We start from the raw sequence: 6,185 nt of genomic DNA on the forward strand, positions 1-6,185 counted from the left end.
TGAGACGCTTTCCCCGTTGGTGAGTACCAGGTCGAGGATCGCCTGGGCCCTAGTGGGCTCCGTTACCATTTGTTTGAGATGTGCTCCCTTTATGGAGGTTAAGAGCCTCCTGCTACCGCTGGTTGTCACTGAAAATGAGTTCCAGTCTGCATCAGGCATATTGAAGTCCAGCTTCTCCTCGTAGAGTGATATTCTCTATGTCTTCAATTAATTCTGCGTCCATGTCTTCCAGTTGTCTTGGGGGTCTGTATACCACACCTAGATACAGGCATTTTTCTCTGCCTCTTGCCAGGTTTACCCAGAGGGATTCCCCGGTGTACTTGACATCTGTGATCCTGGTGGTTTGATGTCCTCTTTAATGTATAGAGCTACCCCCCCTCCTAACCTGCCCTCTCTGTCCTGACAAAGTAGATTGTAGCCCAGTATAGTGGACCACTTCAAACATAAAATCATCACAATCAGAACCACATTCAACAACGCTCTAAACATCATAGAAGAGGTACTAATAAAACCCACAATAGACGAAGCCATCTCAGCAGATAGGATCTGGTCCAACTTCCCAACGACACAATGGTCAGACCTTGAACGACTGTACAAAAAATACAGCAAATCTTCTTGTGATTTGAACAACTGCCCTCCCTATCTACTAGCTACAGCGTCCACTAAATTCAAAGCTTGTCTCACGCTATGGCTGCAAACCACCCTCAGGGAAGGTCAGTTCCCTCCGGAACTTGGCGAAATCATAATCACTCCCATACTAAAAGACCCGAAAGGCCCAATAGACAACCCAACAAATTATAGAACAATCGCTTCTATCCCTCTATACGTCAAACTTATAGAGGGTCTAGTAGCTCAATATCTCGCCAATTACCTAGAAGACCAGCACATTCTGCATCCAACTCAATCTGGATTCAGAGCTAATCACAGTACAGAAACACTACTGGTATCTTTACTAGATATAGCCCGACAGCACCTCAGCAAAGGAAACAAGTTACTAATCATCCAGCTCGATCTTTCAGCAGCATTCGACTTAGTGGACCATACCATACTACTCCAGATACTAGATGCCATAGGAATATCAGGTATAGTTCACAACTGGTTCCAAGGATTCCTTAAAACAAGATCATACAGAGTCAAGTCAAAAGATCTTTTATCCGACCCTTGGACAAACCCCTGCGGAGTACCACAAGGATCCCCTCTATCGCCCATACTATTCAACCTCTTCATAGCTTCCTTAGGCACAGCCCTAGACGCCCTAAATATAACATCTTTCAGCTACGCGGATGACATAACCATCCTCCTCCCCTTCGACATCCAAAACCCCATCTCCAATGGATGCCTGATAATAACACTGGAAACTGTAGAAAAATGGATGATGAACCATAAGCTGAAACTGAATGCGGAGAAAACCAAATTCCTACTACTAGAGAAGGAACAAAAACCATCCCTAACAGAACTGGAAGTAAACGCAATCAAATATCCAATACAGAGCACTCTCAAAATTCTGGGAATTCAATTAGACAGATGCTGCACAATGCAAACACAAATACACAAAATCATACAAAAAGCATTCTTCACCATGCGAAACCTAAGAAAAATAAGAAAATTCTTTACCAAAGAACACTACAAGATCATTATACAATCCCTCACACTTAGTTCCTTAGATTACTGCAACAGCCTCTACCTACCATGCCCAAACAACATGATAAAACAACTACAGACCGTTCAGAACACAGCCATCAGACTCATCTACTCTCTTAGCAAATTTGACCACATCACCCCCGCCTATGTAGACTCTCACTGGCTTCCGATAAAAGCAAGAACCCAATTCAAACTCTATTGCCTACTATTTAAAGTAACCCATGGTACCGCCCCCAGTTACCTAAACAACTGCCTTTACCGCTACCGAACACCCAGATCAAGGATAACTCAGAACCTATTCACCTTCCCCCCTCATAAAGATACCAGACGTAAGAAACTTTACGACAGCCTTCTAGCGACACAGGCAGAGAAAATTGACCCCACCATCACCAATCTGATGATCAATACAACAGACATCAAAGTGTTTTGAAAAGAAATCAAAACATTTCTATTCAAAAAACACGTCCTTACTTACTAATCTCCTCCCTAATCGCACATGCTCTCTCCCCCGTGAATAACACATCAGTCAACTCCTCGAACCTCACCTGCCAAAAATATTAGATTCCCAAATAAGCATCACCCATCGGTATCCAACAATCCTATCCCTTCAAAGTAAGGTAACTTTCTTCTGTTACCCGAATATATTGTTATTCTCCACTGTATCCTGTAATTACTGAATCTAGCTAAGTAATTCTATCGGAAAAATTCCAGATATCCTCTAATTTGTAATTCTCTACCACAACATGTAACTTACTTGTTTCGTTGTTATGTAATTTTCTCAGTAATGTCCAGATCTCTTCTAATTGTAATCCGCTTAGAACCGCAAGGCACAGGCAGAATAGAAATCACTAATGTAATGTAATGTAATATCCCACCCATGTGAGTCCGTGAACCAAGTTTCAGATATTGCCACCACATCTAGGTCGGCATTCCTTATTTCAGCCTCCAATTCTAGAATTTTGTTACCTAAACTGTGTGCATTGACATACATGGCCCTCCATATCTTGTGTTTGCTAAGTTCCTTTGAGGCGTACCCTACCCGAGTCGGTGTGACTCCTAAAGAACTGTTTGCAATGTGGGTACTTACCTTGGATATGGAAGCGGAGTTTCGACTCACCTCGTCTGGATAATTCCTTTCTGCACTAATATGTGAATGGGTACCCTCCCCCGACTTACCTAGTTTAAAGCCCTGTGAAGCAGGCGGGCTAGTCGGTGTCTGAAGACGTTCTTACCCCTACTGGTTAGATGGAGACCGTCTGGTCCCTGAAGTCCTTGTAGCGCTTCCCCATGGTTTAGGAATCCGAAGTTCATATCCCGGCACCATCCCTGTAGCCACTCGTTCGTCCTCAGGATACGTTCATCTCTGGCTCTTCCCTTGCCTCTAACTGGGAGGATCGATGAGAAAACCACCTGCGCTCCTGTCTGCTTCAGCCTCTCACACAGTGCTCCAAAGTCTCTAGTGATGGTCTCCGGTGTGTTCCTGGCAGTGTCGGTTCCTATGTGGACAAGAAGCATAGGAAAGTGGTCTATCCAGACTAGCGGTGACATCTCGTATCCTGGCTCCAGGCAGACAGCAGACCTCCTTAGATTGCATATCCGGTCTGCAAATTGGTCCCTCGGTGCCCCTCAGCATGGAATCCCCGATGACTATTACTCTGCGCTTCTTTGGGGGGAGCCGGTCAGTTGTCCCTGGAGATGGAGCTGTGTGTTGGGCCTACTCCTGTTCCTGCTCCTGTTCCTCATCGGCAGCTCCTTCCTGAAGAATCTGGAATCTGTTCCGCAGGGTGAGTTGAGGGGTTGATGTATAGCTGCCCTGTTTGTATGAAGAAGGAAAAGATGAAGAGATTGAAAGGGGGGGGGGGGGGTGTCTCCTATGTTTGCCCGTGGAGGAGGTCACCAGCTGCCAGGAGTCAGTGCCGCTAGCCATTTCCTATATCCCAATTGTTGGTTTCAAAGCTGATGATTTGGGTGTCTCGAGAATGGACTTGTCATGGGCCTGCTCGGTGATTTGGGACAGCTCCTGGACGACTCCGTCGATGTAGGCCTTGTCCTCTTGGATGCTTCTCAGGTGTATCACCTCCTCCTTGAGGCTCCTTAGTTCCTGCATGAGATCTCCATCCAGCTGCGCGGCCTCCTCTGTCTGTGTAGAGACTGTAGAGTAGCGCTGGGGGATGGTCTCGGTCTGCACAGAGACCTCTGTCCACCGTCCTGGGTCCTCCTCCTTGTGCATGCAGTCCGTGGTCGCTTTCTGGATCCCCATAGCGACTGGAATACTGGTCTTGATTGTAGACTTCGCGCTTCTTGTCCTCCTTGCCATTGCTGAGTTGTAATTGAGGACTGCCTGTCAGTAAGGTAGAAAATTAGGAAAATTAGAAAAATCTGTCTGTGAGCAGGTGTGAGATTTTGAAAGATTAGGGTGTCTGAGAGTTGGAAGATTGGGGTATCTAGTGCTTGAAAGATAAGGGTGTCTGAGAGACTGAGAGTTTGAGATGTCTGAGAGGGTTGCTGTCTGTGAGTTAGTATGAGAGCCTGTACGATTAGGGTGTGTTTGAGAGGTCCTCTTGTTGCCCTAAGGTATCGTTGTCTTGTGTAGTTTGGCTCTTCTTAAGGCTCTTCGCAAAGGCGCTCTCGCTAAGGCTCTCGCCTTCGCCGCGCGCAGTTGGCTTGTCCCCTTTTATGGGGGGAGTTTGGCTGGTGACATCAGGAGTGGGCAGAGTTAGCTCTCGCCTCTTCCCCTGCTAGCACCACCTTCTCTGCTCCTCTCTCTGCTTCTTCCTGCTAGCATACTCTTTGCTCACTGTTCTGCCATGTGCTCAGGACTCTTCTACCATGTGCTCAGGACTAGGCACAGCTCCTACAGTCTCCCTTCAGCTGGCCTTGCACTGTGCCTTCACTAAAGATTATAAACACTCGCCAGACAACAATATTCTCAATAATTGCACCTATGATTTGGAATGCATTGCCAATTTATATCAGAGAAGAACAAAGTCTAGATAAATTCAAAGGAGCCTTAAAATGTTTCCTTTTCAAAGACTCCTTTGAATACTGATTTTTCCTTCTCTACTTACAAGGGATCCAGCTATAAAGAAAACATTCCCCTTTTTCCTTATTGTTTGTACCATTCATGTTCTCTTTCCTATAACTTATTGTAGTTCAACCCTCTTACCTCTAGTTTAATGTATTTGATACTACGAGCTTAATGGTATGTGATTCTATGTATTTTAGAATTTGTCCTTCCCTTTTTTTTATCATTGTAAATCGCCTAGAATTTTGGATAGGCGTTCAATCAAATTTTAAATAAAACTTGGAAACTTGGATATGTCATCAATCAGACCATTTTCATGTTAACATGAACTAATTACCATACAGGAAAAACCTAAACATAGGCACCAGAATCAGATGCAATCAGATGTGATAATATAAGATGGATAAGAGTCATCAGTAGTATATTACATTCAGTGCATATTTGATCCTGGTTACCCACTCTGCGTCTAAAGGCCACATCCTTTCTTAGTTCTCTATTCACAATCTACATTGCCTAATAACCTTTAGCCCCAAAGTTTCGGCAAATGTCCAGAATGTACATTTAAAAGCAAGCAATTTTACTTTTCTTTTCAGAGCACAGAGGAATGAAACTGTAAGCATAGTATTTCATTCTCAGGGACAGTCAAGCATAACATTCCATCACCAAGGATTTGATTCTACAGCAAAATTTCTGTTCTTAGACTAGCATTTCAAAGTACAGGCAGTCCCCAGACTAAGAACAAGTTATGTTTATAAAGCTGTTATTAAGTCAGATTTGTATGTAATTCAGAACTTGTAGATTTTAAGATTCTTGCTGCTTACCTCTGCTCCCAGCTGACAAAAGGGCCAATTGCCAGTGTTCCCTCTAAGGTGCAGCATGCCCAACCACACACTGTTCTTAATGTGGCCATGCATTATTCCTGAACCTTCCGCAGGAGAAGTATAGGAGACTATGCCACTAGAAATACTGTTCAGTGAAATCAAATGAAGCTGCAACCGTGTTCTTAAGTATGAGTCGTACTTAAGTCGGGCATCTGTAATTCAGGGACTGCCTGTATATGGTGGTGGTTGGTGCTTCTGCTGACTGCAGCTTCTCCTCTTTTCCGTGCTCTGTCTCCGGCTCCTTTTTTTCCCTCCTCATCTCCCTTCTCTTCCTCCAGTGGACCTGTCCCTGCAGCAGCAGGTCTGGTGGGTACTGCAGCTAGTGGATGAGCTAGAAGGGTGGGAAGCATAGATCTTGGTTATAGTCATGCTCTATATCAGGGGTGCCCACACTTTTTGGGCTTGCGAGCTACTTTTTAAATAACCAAGTCAAAATGATCTACCAACAATAAAATTTAAAAACCACAAAGCACACTGTACGCATAGAAAATGTTAATTATCATTCCTATTCCAGGGTTTTTCAGAGGTCAAAGCAGATGACAAATATACCCCTCTCCCTTTTTACTAAACCACGATAGCAGTTTTTAGCGCAGGGAGCTACGCTGAATGCCCAGCGCTGCTCTCGACACTCATAGGCT

Source organism: Geotrypetes seraphini, chromosome 1, assembly GCF_902459505.1.
Source record: "Geotrypetes seraphini chromosome 1, aGeoSer1.1, whole genome shotgun sequence".
NCBI lineage: Eukaryota > Metazoa > Chordata > Amphibia > Gymnophiona > Dermophiidae > Geotrypetes > Geotrypetes seraphini.